The 14,486-nt window shown below is 40.2% G+C and overlaps 1 protein-coding gene across 2 annotated transcripts in view; it reads right to left on the bottom strand.

The window, feature by feature from the left end:
* The window catches only part of PTP4A1 (protein tyrosine phosphatase 4A1), a 51,938-nt gene extending 43,929 nt beyond the window's left edge, over positions 1–8,009 (bottom strand). Inside the window, exon 1 of one of the 2 annotated variants that reach the window (XM_050788651.1) lies at positions 7,744–8,009. The gene's annotated coding sequence lies outside the window, so the exon portion shown is untranslated. The remainder of the gene's footprint in view (positions 1–7,743) is intronic. The other variant, XM_050788649.1, reaches the window with a different exon arrangement.
* Between the last annotated feature and the right edge of the window lie 6,477 nt (positions 8,010–14,486).

The following is a 14,486-nucleotide window of genomic DNA, read 5'->3' as shown; positions in this document are numbered from 1 at the left end:
ATTTTTATACATATTTCTACATTTATTAACATTCAATACCTCATATTATCCCTGAAAGAATCATATGACACGTATGTACAACTGGCAAATGCCACTAATTTTAGTTATAGAATAAATGAAGTTTATTCACCATTTAATTAAGGAGAGAAATGCATATTATTGCTTTTTTTTTTTTCCTTTAAGACAGAGTCTCGCTCTGTTGCCCAGGCTGGAGTGCAGGGGTGAAATCTCGGATCACTGCAACCTCTGCCTCCCTGTTCAAGTGATTCTCATGCCTCAGGTTCCTAAATTGAGTAGCTGGGATTACAAGCATGCCACCACGCCTGGCTGATTTTTTGTAATTTTAGTAGAAATGGGGTTTCACCATGTTGGCCAGGCTAGTCTCAAACTCCCGGCCTCAAGTGATTTGCCCTCCTTGGCCTCCCAAAATGCTGGGATTATAGGTGTGAGCCACTGTGCCTGTCCTATTACTGTGTTTTTAATCCTTCTAAATCTTTCTTCATCCACAGGGACCACACACTATGTATTTTATTGCCTAAAATACTGTACTTGGTGCAATGTTTTATATGAAAATATTCTAACAATTATTATTATTATTTTGTGGTGGAGTTTCACTCTTGTTGCCCAGGCTGGAGTGCAATGGTGCGATCTTGGCTCACTTCAACCTCCGTCTCCTGGGCTCAAGCAATTCTCCTGCCTCAACCTCCAGAGTAGCTGGGACTACAGATATGTGCCACCACGCCCAGCTAGGTTTTGTATTTTTAGTAAAGACAGGGTTTCACCATGTTGGCCAGGCTGGTCTTGAACTCCTGACCTCAGGTGATCCACCTGCCTTGGCCTCCCAAAGTGCTGGGATTACAGGCATGAGCCACCATGCCTGGTGACAATTTTTATTATTATTTTTATAGAGATGGTGTCTTGCTACGTTGCCTGGGCTAACTCTTGGGCTCAAGCAATCCTCTAGCCTCAGCCTCCTGAGTAGCTGCGATTATAGACTTGAGCCACTGCGCCCAGCATAAATGCTTTGTAAGTACTGCATTGACTTAGACCCCAGTTTTAGAGATGTGTGTGTGTGTGTGTGTGTGTGTGTGTGTGTGGTGATGGCTTCTGAGTCATTACTTTCACTCAGTGGAGAAATGTATCAGGTGTACAAGTTCTGTATTCAAATGTCCTTAGAGAACCATTGCTCCTAACTTAGAGTGAACCTGGATGCCAGAGAGATTGCATGGCACCAGATGTAGCAGAAAAACATTTGCTTTCTGTTTCCTTCCAATTACACTGTTAAACCATGTCCAAAGTAAAACTTTTTTACAAAACATAATTGCCATATGTTGTTAATGTGTGTTCAATGTGTGATGAATGACAGTTTCTACATTAAAAAAAGTTTGTTCGGCTGGGCACTGTGGCTCATGCCTGTAACCCCAGTACTTTCATAGGTCAAGGTGGGCAGATCACTTGAGGCCAGAAGTTCTAGACTAGCCTTCCAAAATGGTGAAACCCCTTCTCTCCTAAAAATACAGCGATTAGCCAGGCAAGGTGGTGTGCACCTGTTATTCCAGCTACTCAGGAGGCTGAGGCGTGAGAATCACTTGAAGCCAGGAGGCAGAGGTTGCAATGAGCCGAGATCACACCACTGCACTCCAGCTTGGGCAACAGAGTGAGACCCTACCTCAAACATTAATTAATTAATTTTTAAAAAGTTTGTTCAGGAATTTGCTATATTTTGTTTGTGTAGCTTTTATTTTTCATTTCTTTATTTTTATTTTTTTTTATTTTTTGAGACGGAGTCTTGCTCTGTCACCCAGGCTGGAGTGCAGTGGCGCGATCTCGGCTCACTGCAAGCTCCGCCTCCTGGGTTCATGCCATTCTCCGGCCTCAGCCTCCTGAGTAGCTGGGACTACAGGCGCCCGCCGCCTCGCCTGGCTGGTTTTTTGTATTTTTAGTAGAGACGGGGTTTCACCGTGTTAGCCAGGATGGTCTCGATCTCCTGACCTTGTGATCCGCCCGCCTCGGCCTCCCAAAGTGCTGGGATTACAGGCTTGAGCCACCGCGCCCGGCCCGTTTGTGTAGCTTTTAAAAAAAAATCCCAAGTATATTTCCCCATACATTTCTCAATGCTGTTGCTCATTAGTTTACAAGCTTCCTTCTCCAGCTTTATAAAGTCATTTAGAATTCTAATCCTGTCCTCCAGAGTAATAACCATTTATTCTAATTTGCTATTATCTATAAATTTAATCATGTGCTCTAGTCCCTCAACCATAAAACTGATGCAAAAGTTAAATAGCTTTGTATTCAAGATAAAACAATGCATACTATAGCTTGGTAAGCATTATTTATTGAGCAAACTCACTGTGAATCTCCAACCAAACTATTTTTTAAAGAGCTCTACTCTAGCCTTTATTTTTTCATGTAATTATTGTTTGTAATACAAAATTAAGATATTATTAATGACAAGATATATTCATCTTATTCTTTTCTTTTTTGAGACACAGTCTTGCTCTGTGGCCCAGGCTGAAGTGCAGTGTCATAATCTTAGCTCACTGTAACCTCTGCCTCCTGGATTCAAGTGATTCTCATGCCTCATCCTCCCAAGTAGCTAAGAAAACAGGTGTGTGCCACCACATCCGGCTAATTTTTGTATTTTTAGTAGATACCAGGTTTAACCATGTTGGCCAGGCTGGTCTTGAACTCGTGACCTCAAGGGATCCGCTTGCCTCAGCCTCCCAAAGTGCTGGGATCATAGGCATGAGCCATCTCGCCCAGCCTTATTGTTTGCTTTTAATCTATCAAGTCTCTTAAAGGAGAAAATGAATGCTTATAGATTTTGATGCCTCTGTCAGGTCAGTAGCTCTTCAAAGGCAGTGTCTGGTGATAATATTTCTGTGACTACCCTAACCTTCTCATGAAATAGGATGAAGGCTCACATTGGGTATGTAATACCTTAATGCAATACATTAATTATCAATGGATTAGCTAAAAAGCAGATATAATTTGATCAGTGTCACAAAAAGTATATTGTGCACTATTCCTTTTTCCAGACAATATTTTTTTGATAGCTTATTCCCAAATAGAATTCGATCTTTTGGGGCCTAGATACTGATTGAACATGCTCATGTGTTTTTGTAAAATTTTGTAACAATAAAATATTTTAACTCTCATAGTTATAATAGGATTGATTTTTGTTTCACTCTCCAGCTTCCTCCCCTCCATCACACTTGCTCTTCAGCTGAAAGGTGTACAGTGGCATAGGACATTTTTGAGATTTAATTAAGGGGATGGTGAATGGGGAGATTTTTTTGTGTGGATTTAGTGGCATTTATTTACCTGGTTTGCACCTACCTCCAAGTACAGCTAGCTGCCTTGGTATAGAAATGGTTTCTAGAAATAGCCCTACCATCCAATGTGCTGGGCTGGCCCATACATAGGACGTATGCAGCCATGAACAGGTCCTGTGGTGCCTGGTACTGGTAGTATGTGGGCATGGAGGAGATTCAAGATTTGAGGGGTATGAATGAATTCAGAAGCTAAACTGTGGAAAATCTTATAGTCAAAGATCAAAAAACAACTTAATAGAGGTTTACCAAAATTTGACAGTATTCCTGAAAATTCGTGTGACTTCACTCATAATAAATTGTGACACTAAAAGAAAGTTTTCAAAATTTCAATAACAATTTCAATTACGTATGTGAGAGGAAAGATTGAACTGTATTTCTATTTTTTTCTTTATTAACTATTACGAAGTTGTCATAAGAAGAGGCAATCAAAGAGTATGTGGCTGGCCAGGCATGGTGGCTCATGCCTGTAATCCCAGCACTTTGGGAGGCCGAGGTGGGTGGATAACATGGTCAAGAGTTCAAGACCAGTCTGACCAAGATGGTGAAACCCGTCTCTACTAAAAATACAAAAATCAGCCAGGCATGGTGGCAGGTGCCTGTAATCCCAGCTACTCAGGAGGCTGAGGCAGAGAATTGCTTGAACCGGGGAGACAGAGGTTGCAGTGAGCCTGGGTGACAGAGCGAGACTCCATCTCAAACAAAACAAAACAAAAAAAGAGTATGTGGCCAAAATCATGCAGATAAAAGTGTCATAGGAGACTGGACATGGTGATTCATGCCTTTAATCACAGCACTTTGGGAGGCCAAGACAGACGGGTCACTTGAGTCCAGTAGTTAAGACCAGCCTGGGCAACGTGGTAAAACCCCAACCCTACAAAAAAGTAAGAAAAGTTGATCAGGCATGGTGGCTCGTGCCTATAGTACCAGCTACTCAGGAGGATGAGAGAGGAAGATTGCTTGAGTCCAGGAGGTTGAGACTGCAGTGAGCTAAGATGGCACCACTGTACTCCACAAAAAAAAAAAAAAAAAAAAAAAAAAAAGCACGATAGATATGGGTCAGGAACGTAATACAAACATTACAAATATTACATTATCTCTTCTGGATTTTGTGATGTCTATGTAGGCATTTTGCATTAAAAAATTATAATTTGTTATGTTTTTTCTTTCCAAATAAATGTTCATTTTTGGAATAATTTTTTTATTGTTTTAGTTAAAGAGAACCCCCAGACTGAATACATTCCAGGCCTCACAGATCGGTATTTGCCCTTGATTCCATCTATTCCCTACTAATTAAACCAATCCTCTTCTTTGTCTGTGATTAGTTTAGAGGTGGACAGTCTCTGCCCATTGGCTGTGAACCAGGAAGCAGGTAGCCCTCATTGCTGGCAGTTATCTTGATGGACGCCAACCCAAGAGGCAGGCAGAACTGAGAGGACTTTGGAGCCTGAGGGAACAGTGCTTGAAACCTGATCTATCTTTGGACGCACCATATAGAAGTTCTCTAGTGTTTATAATATCAGAATTTTCACAAGCAAAGCTCATTCTTATATTTAGTTGAATAGTTGAAATTATAAAGCTAGGTTAAAATGCAAACAAATGTAGAAAAATAGTGCTCATTTTTCTAAAAGACTTTCCGTTGGTATACAAACCATTCTAATCATTACATCTCTGATAGTTTATAACATTGAAGCTATAAGTAAGTATCAATCTGGATGTTTTAAGGTACTACTTTATTAAATGTTGCTAATTTATTTTAAAACTGCTAATTTATTCAATGTGAAAATATAGAAGACTAGGAATAAGAAAAAATGAATTCATGTATACCTCTATAAATTTTATTTTGATGTACTTCCTTCTGATCCTTTTTCTATGTATATGTTTTATTTGAAAAAATATTTATCGTACTTTATATAAAATTTTATCTTCTCCTTTTTTTTCTGTTATTCCCTGTAGTTTAGCACAGAAGGGCATCCATGTTCACAAATTCAGGGGGCTTTTTCTCATTGTAGTCTATGTGAACGGTGTCCACTGGAGTTGTGCAGTCAATACCCTGTGTGACTGTATGAGGCAGCCATTTACATCTGGGCATCTGAGCCTTCATGTTTACCTAGAGCATCTTATGGTACCGTCCTAACTACAGATTTGGGAATAAAAAGCAGGGCAAACCTTTCCTGGCTGCCTTCCAGTACCACCATATAAATTTAATATTCAGCCTTTGTGCCTTTTTCTCAGGCTGGCTTTGTCTGTAGCTGTGTCCCACAGCTCTCCTCTTACGAGGTTACATCTATGCTTTTTCTTCACCTTGGAATAATCTGCTGACTCCAGTGGATGAAAAAAAGTGTTAAGTAAATTAACCTCATGGCTGTTTTAATGATCGCATTTCATGGTTATATCATTTTGGATGGTTCCAATTTGACTTCCTTCTCTCAGTTTGTTTGGATTGATTTTTCTATCTGCTCATTTTGAGAAATCTATACTGTTATTATCCTTGCCCTATCTTGAGAAATAGTTAATCTTCATGATTCTATTTTCTTTTTGTCAAAAAATGAAATATTACTCATAACTCTATAAAAGTACCTAAATAATGGTGAAAAGCCAAATTACATAACCAATTGTAATGATAAAATATCCTATTTCTTTAATAGTGAAAATACTAACTTACTGGTAACTGCAGACATATTTTTACACTTAATCGATAATTTTTAGTTCTCTGATAGCTCCTGCCAATTCCTCTTACGCAGATATTTTGCCAATATAGGATGTGGGTAGATGAGGGATTACTCAGAAAAACGGAACCTCATTCTTGGCTGATAGGATGATGAACTATGTGATAAAATGCATAACGTTTTCCTCCACCCTTGGTTCACAAAACTTTTAGTTTTCTAACTTTTATTTTATGCAAACAGGGTTGGCTGCTCAAACCAAGCTTTTGAGAGAGTACAGCAAACAAAGCAATTTCTTAAAGGTTAAGCCCCTCCTCTATAAAAGGAAAGAAAGGGTGAGAATTAAAAGGGAGAGAGGTAGAAAGGGAAGGCTAAGTTGTTAGAAAAAGAGGCAAGAGAGGCAAGAGAGGGGTGAAGGAGGAGGAGCAGGAGTGAGAGAAGCAAAGTAATCTGGTCAATTATTTTGCCTAAAAGTTTGAGAGATATCTGCTTGAATTGATGTAGGAAATTAAGCAGTTTGATCTTTGTTCTAATATTTGTCTTGCAATAAGACCATCTTATTTATCAAATGTTATATAGAGAAAGAGGAGATATTATTTTTTTTGAGACTCTGGAGAACCTAGACACCTGTCTAAATTATATGAAAGTTCTGTAAAGTTATTAGCATATATATGTATCTATCCACACACACATATATATATTTTGAGACGGAGTTTTGCTCTTGTTGCCCAGGCTGGAGTGCAGTGGCGCAATCTCAGCTCACTGCAACCTCTGCCTCACTGCAACCTCTGCCTCCCAAGTGATTCTCCTGCCTCAGCCTCCCAAGTAGCTGGGATTACAGGTATGTGCCACCACGCCCAGCTAATTTTTGTATTTTTAGTAGAGATGGGGTTTCATCGTGTTAGTCAGGCTGATCTCGAACTCCTGACCTCAGGTAATCCACCGGCCTCGGCTTCCCAAACAAATATTTTTATAAAACATATTCTGTAGTATAAATACTCTGTGGAGGGTGCCACCAAAGGTGATATTAAACCTTTCTTTTCTTTAAGACAGAGTCTCACTCTGACACCCAGGCTGGAGCACAGTGGCGCAATCTCGGCTCGCTGCAGCCTTGATCTTCCCTGGGCTCAGGTGATCCTCCCACTTCAGCCTCCTGAGTAGCTGGGACGACAGGCGCACGCCACCATGCATGCCACCATGACTGGCTAGTTTTTCAGGCCTGGCTAATTCGTTGTTGTTATTGTTGTTGTATTTTTTTGCAGAGAGGAGGTTCCACCGTTTGCCCAGGCTGGTCTTGAACACCTGGGCTCAAGCAATCAGTCCACCTTGGCCTCCCAAAATATTAGGATTATAGGCATGGACCACTGTACTCGGCCTTAAAAAAAAAAAAAAAAAAAAAAAAAGGCAGAGAGTCACTGTGTCTCCCAGGTTGATCTCTAATTGCTGGGTTCAAGCAATTCTCCCACCTCAGCCTCCGGAGTAGCTGGGACTACAGGTTCACACCACCATGCCAAGCCAATGCTATTTTCAAACAGCTCAATGGGAGCAGAAAATACATTATGTGTGCTCAAGTCATCTGCACCATGGCCCTCTGTGTTACTAGTGTGTTTGAAATTTTGTGCATCAGTAAGAATTTCAGTGACTCACTAGGCTTTATGAACCAATATATGTAGGAGTGGGTTACCCAGCAACCACTCCATGGCTTTAAGATGAGAAGGTAGGGGAAGTGAGGAAGTCACACTTACCTGTCTGCTGCCTGCCTTCCTTCTCCCACAGCCATGCTCTTGGCTGGGGAGAAAGGGTGGATGTAGAGCCTCCAAGAGCTGCGGTACTATTAAAAATCCATTGGGTTTCTTTCATAAACACATAGATGCTTTTCTAAATCCAGCAGAAATCTGACTCCCTGACCTGATCGTTAGATGTGTGGTCAGAATCCCAGCACATGAACTGGCGCTGCTTCTGGGAATTATGAGTCAGCCTTTCATGTTCTTCCTGGTGTTGAAGCAAGTCTCTGCAGAGGAGAAAGAGCAATCTGTCAGGTGAGCTCATCACTGCTATCGTCACTGTCTAAGCTCTGACTTCCCAAGAGACCATGCAATGTATGTGAAAGAGCCCTTTTCGAATTCCAGAAACATCACTGTCTTGTTATGTGACCTTGGACATGGTTACTTAAGTTCTCAGAGCCTCAGTTTTCTTGGTAAAAATGGAAGAGTTGTCACCGAAACTTAAACAGTTAATGTATGGGAAGTATCATGCAGATCTAGAAAAGTGAAAATATTATTTTATAATACTGTGGACACAGTATAAAGCACATTAGATATTATTTATGCCCTTTACATTTTCAAAAGTTTTTGAGATATCTACAGTATAAGGAGAGGAGAAAGACCTATCAAACAGTAGATGACTATTTGTTAGGTCACTATTCACTCAGCACTTACTGGTCAATATTCTGTGCAAGGTCTGTGGGTTACTGTGGTGATACGAGAATCTGTAAGATATATGGTGTGTCTTTAAAGAGTTTATAAATCTAGGAGGAAAGATTGAACATAGACACAAGCAATTCAGAAGAGAACATGTGCTCTGTGTAAATAAAATGTGCACATAAAGTAACTGCTATCGCACTTCAAAGCAGACTAATTCTGAGGAAGACTCACTGTAGAAGAAACGCAATCCAAGCCAGTTCCAACATGTGTTGAGTATCCATTATGAGGACTGCTCAGGTATTTGTATATTCAATAAGGACTCTCAGACAAAAGAAACTGCCTGAGTCAAGACAGGAAGGTAGAAATACATAATGTAAGGTGCAGCAGGGAACAACAATAAGCTCACCTGGAAGCAGTGCCCTAATAAAGAAAGATAAACTTGAAATCATTTTGACGAAGTGCATAACATCATGGATGCCCTTACATATAAATACAACATTTGGTCTTTTGTCTGCAGATAGTGCAAGTAATGCAACCTATGGAAGCCCTTAAGAAGAAAAAATCTTTTTTTATTTTTATTTTTATTTTTTTTGAGATGGAGTCTCGCTCTGTCGCCAGGCTGGAGTGCAGTGGTGTGATCTTGACTCACTGGAGCCTCTGCCTCCTGGGTTCAATAAATTCTCCTGCCTCAGCCTCCCAAGTATCTGGGACTACAGGTGCATGCTACCATGTCCAGCTAATTTTTAGATTTTTAGTAGAGACAGGGTTTCACCATGGTGGCCAGGATGGTCTCGATCTCCTGACCTTGTGATCCACCTGCCTTGGCCTCCCAAAGTGCTGGGATTACAGGCATGAGCCACCGCGCCCGGCCTAAAAATCTTTCTTAAAAAAATATTTTTGTTCTGCTTGCGGATATATCATACATGGTCTTCTTCTCTGTTGAACTGAATTGGCTCTGATTCTGGGAAAGATTATGTAAGAATTCTTCATTTTTGATAATAGAATTTCAACTTTGTTATCAGCTATTCTAGAACCCAAAGCTTCTGGAAATTTATTTTATTTTATTTTATTTTTTTGAGATGAAGTCTTGCTCTGTCACCCAGGCTGGAGTGCAGTGGTGAGATCTTGGCTCACTGCAACCTCCGCCTCCCCGGTTCAAGTGATTCCCCTGACTCAGTCTCCCGAGTAGCTGAGACTACAGGCACCAACCACCGTGCCCAGCTAATTTTTGTATTTTTAGTGGAGATGGGATTTCACCATGTTGGCCAGGCTGGTCTTGAACTCCTGACCTCAGGTGATCTGCCCGCCTTGGCCTCCTAAAGTGTTGGGATTACAGGCATGAGCCACTGTGCCTGGCCTGGAAATTTCTTTTTTTTTTTGAGACGGAGTCTCGCTCTGTCACCCAGCCCAGGCTGGAGTGCAGTGGCGCGATCTCGGCTCACTGCAAGCTCCGCCTCCCGGGTTCACGCCATTCTCCTGCCTCAGCCTCCCGAGTAGCTGGGACTACAGGCGCCCACAACCGCGCCCGGCTAATTTTTTGTATTTTTAGTAGAGACGGGGTTTCACCGTGGTCTCGATCTCCTGACCTTGTGAGCCTCGGCCTCCCAAAGTGCTGTGCCTGGCCTGGAAATTTCTTAAGGCATTAAAATACAGTGGTTGAAACTCCTGGCACCACCCTTTTGTATATTGGTACCAAAAGAGGGATTTAAACAATTGATAATTGGAAGAGTCTGTCTTAGAGATATGTTGTCTCCTTAATGTCCCTACTCACTAGAACTCAAACATTAACATTTGTATCAGTCAGGGTTTAGTGGAAAAAAGAAACCACACCAATTATTTTAAGAGAGAATTGATACAGGGAAATTTAGTTATATAGATATTGGAGGACTGACAGGGGAAAAAGGAACAAATACTCAGATAAAGTAATTGCAGAAAGCAGCTGCTACCAGTAGGCCTGTGGGGAAAGGTGAAAGGTTGGGGTTGTTGGAAGCTACAAGCTTGGAGAAGGTGGAGCCTGGAATCCAGACCTCTGAGGTGAGGAAGTTGCCTGGATGGCACTGGTGCTTCAGAACGCAGAGGAGAATCCAGTGGAGCTGGAACCCAGATTTCAGAAGATACTCTGAGAGAGTGCCATGAACTGGGTTCTGGGAGATGGGGAAATAGTGGAAACTAGAACCAACTGCTACTAGAAAAAGCTAGAACTGCTGGGGTGAAGAACCACAGCTAGATGATACTGACAGGAATAGCAAGCAAACCGGAAGGAGTGCGTTCTCTAGCTCCCCCATTGGCAGAACCTAACCGGAAGCCAGGTGGCAAAATGACACTGGTGGTTACCCACAACCGGCTTCAGCATCACAAGGCCAAATATGGAAGAGTGGGTTTGATCCTGAAAGAGTACTAATAACTAGCACTACAGACACACAATTCACCAGGATAACTTATTTACAATTGAGAATTTTGAAATCTATACTGGCGTTCTGATTTAGTAGTTTTAGAGAGGGACTTAGAAATCCTCACCTTTGAAAAACAGCCTTGAATGATTTGATGCAGGACATCTTCTAAACACCCTTTCAGAAATGCCGCTCTAGTCTGTCTAAGCTAAATCCCTGAATCAAGTTAGAACAAGGGTTGGTGACGTGCTCAACTCCACTAATTTAGGAGTTAAGCTCAATAATTAATTTTACTTTCTTAAGTTTTTTCATTAAAAAAATGTTTATATTAAGAGTGCCTCTGAGGTATCTTCAAAAACTGCAATTTAAAGATTTGTCCATTGTGGTATGCAACATCTCGCATTCACATATAATGTTTATAATTCTAAAACATATAAAAAGAAAATGATTAAAATGAGATAATATATACAAGTTCATGTGAAAAGGCAGGTTTTTCACATGAACTTGTATGTTTTTTCTTGTCAGTCAAAAGAAAAGAAAAGAAATAACACTTTGCATTTCTCTTTTGCTTTGGCTGCAAGGAAGCTCAGAGTCATTCAGTAGAATCTCATCCAAGGCTTCCGTTTGGATAATTTTATTTTTACATTTTTAAAAACTGTGAGTTGCTTCATCTTTTTTTCTTGAAACATATTGAACAATAAATTCATATAGGAATTAAAATTATACTTATTTTTCAAAATGCTTTTACATATAATGCTGTGAAGTTCTCACTTATTAAACTCAGGGTATAATAAAGGCCCAAATTGATGTCCTCTTAGAAGAAATTCATCTGCTGTGGCAGTTTTGAGAAGGTACTGGTCTTCAATATGAAATGATTTTTTCTTACAAATATGCGTCGTTAATATATCCTCCAGGACTCTTTACACTTTAGAAGCTAGATTAAAAGCCTATTGAGTGCTGGGCATGGGGGCTCATGTCTGTAATCCCAGCAATTTGGGAGGCCAAGGTAGGCAGATTATTTGAGGCCAGGAGTTTGAGACCTGGCCAAGATGGCAAAACTCCATCTCTACTCAAAACACAAAAATTAACTGGGTATGATGGTGCAGGGCTATAGTCCCAGCTACTTAGAAGGCTGAGGCATGGGGAGAATAACTTGAACCTGGGAGGCAGAGGTTGCAGTGAGCCAAGATGGTACCATTGCATTCCAGCCTGGGTGATAGAGCGATAGTATCTCCAAAAAAAAAAAAAAAAAAAAAAAAAAAAAAAGCCTGTTGATACAATTCTACCTTTTAAATATTTAATTTATTTCTACTGTTTGTATAGTCATATCTTAGAAACTTGAGAATGACAATAAAACATTATTATGCTGGGAATAGGCAATCCATTAAAAATTCAGACACAGAATACTACAGGCCAGGGGTGTCCAATCTTTTGGCTTCTCTGGGCCCCAGTGAAAGAATTATCTGGGCCACACATGAAACACACTAATGCTAACGATAGCTGATGAGCTTAAAAAAATCGCAAAAAAGGTCTTATAATTTTAAGAGAGTTTATGAATTTATGTTGGGCCATATTCAAAGTGTCCTGGGCTGCATGCATGGATAAGGTTGCTCTAGGCAAATAAAATGTCTTAGTTCTGAGTGAACTTATTGTAGATTGACATGGAACTGGTTTCATTTTTCTGCTATAACTTACTACCTTGCAGAATTTCTTTTACTTATTTATTTATTTATTATTTATTTATTTATTTTCGAGGCAGAGTCTCACTCTGTTGCCCAAGCTGGAGTGCAGTAGCACGATCATGGCTCACTGCAACCTCTGCCTCCCGGCTTCAAGCGATTTTTGTGCCTCAGCTTCCCAAGTAGCTGGGACTACAGGCATGTGCCATCATGCCTGGCTAATTTTTGTGTTTTTCAGTAGAGAGAGGGTTTTGCCATGTTGGCCAGGCTAGTCTTGAACTCCTGACCTTAAGTGATTTGCCTACCTTCATTTATAGACATCACATTGTGTATGGTGCCTGAGAAAGTACATAATAGTGAAATAAATATCCTAGACACTTACTTTATAGTTGTTTTTGATGACTCTTAAGAGTGATTAAAAAAAAAAATAAAAGAGTGATTAGGCCGGGTGCGATGGCTCATGCCTGTAATTTCAACATTTTGAGAGGCCGAGGGCGGGTCACTTGAGGTCAGGAGTTTGAGACCAGCCTGGCCAAAAATGGTGAAACCCCATGTCTGCTAAAAATACAAAAATTAGATGGGCATGGTGGCACATGCCTGTAGTCCCAGCTACTCCAGAGGCTGAGGCAGGAGAATCGCTTGAACCTGGGAGGCAGAGTTTGCAGTTAGCTGAGATTGTGCCACTGTACTCCAGCTTGGTTGACAGAGTGAGACTCTGTCTCAAAAAAAAAAAAAAAAAAAAAGTGATTCAGTCTTATAAAGGGGATCATTTCACGACCTCAAAGTCTGAATCACTTTGTATGGGAATAAAAAGGAACCCATTGCACTGAATCTCCCATGGTGGAAAACAGTAATATGGTATCTCTCCTATTGTTGAAAGAATATCAGCTGTGAGTAAACATATGAACAATAGAAGTCCCCAGGTCCAGCTGGAAAAAAATGATAAAAGCTATGAGCAAATATATGTTTTCTGGCTGCTACGCTATCATGTTCTTTTGACTAATACAAATAATGTAATTTGGGGGAATATTCAACTCATAGACCCCTTTTCTACCTCAAAAGGAAAGTGCTTCTTATTGCTCTCTTTGCTTATCTAAAGCTTGTCATGGACACAGTCTTGGTGAGAGTGATAAAGAGCTCTGCATTTGGTCTGTTTCACCTGAATTGTAACTAGGGTCCCCTGATGAGATTATCTGCTGCAGGGACTACTTATTTATTGTTTATCTTCTGTTTCACTAGAATGTTTTTAGCAGATACATGGAGATCTCATTTACATCATGAATATGGTTTCTGGACGTCTTATCTTTATAACAATGCAAATAATTTATCTAAGTTCAAATAAGTAACAGAAACAATAGTTAAAATTTGCCATATATTATAGCCCATAAAATGCTTTGGAGAAAAAGGAATATGACATTCCATAAAATCAGAAAACATAAATATAGAGTTTGGCTAGGGAAATTCAAGAGCCCAATCTGGAAGACAAGTCTTCACCTATGTATCCACAAAAGTTTCTACCAATGTAATCCAAGACATGAAACATTATCTGGCAAAGCCTGTGGGAAAAAGCACTGGAGAGGGAGACAGATTACTTGGGTTCTAGTCTGGGCTCTGCCACTAAATGAGTGTGTGTCCTTGAACAGATCAGGACTCTCTATGAATTATTCCATTTGCAAAATAAGAGAATTAGATTAATACATTTTTATAAGATTCCCATTGTTCTAACAGTCTGTCCCTAGGTGTTCCATAAAATATACAAGTAGGTAAGTTAGAATTACCCGTTTGATTAAGACTAGCTTTTCAGATTGATGATTATTTCAGTTCATTTTGTATAAGGATACTGGACAAGGCAACACAGGCCTACGAGGGTCAGAAAGTGTAGGAGCTTAAGTCTATCTGTTAATGAGTTACTGTAGGGGAGGCAGACAAAGGGTAACGTATCTGTTTATTTTGCAATTTATACAGGTCAAGGGGACAGTTTCTAAAATATTTGCTA

The sequence above is a fragment of the Macaca thibetana genome, chromosome 4 (assembly GCF_024542745.1).
Source record: "Macaca thibetana thibetana isolate TM-01 chromosome 4, ASM2454274v1, whole genome shotgun sequence".
NCBI classification, from domain to species: domain Eukaryota; kingdom Metazoa; phylum Chordata; class Mammalia; order Primates; family Cercopithecidae; genus Macaca; species Macaca thibetana.
The sequence above is the reverse complement of the archived record's forward strand: the minus strand, read 5'-3'. Positions and strand labels throughout refer to the sequence as shown.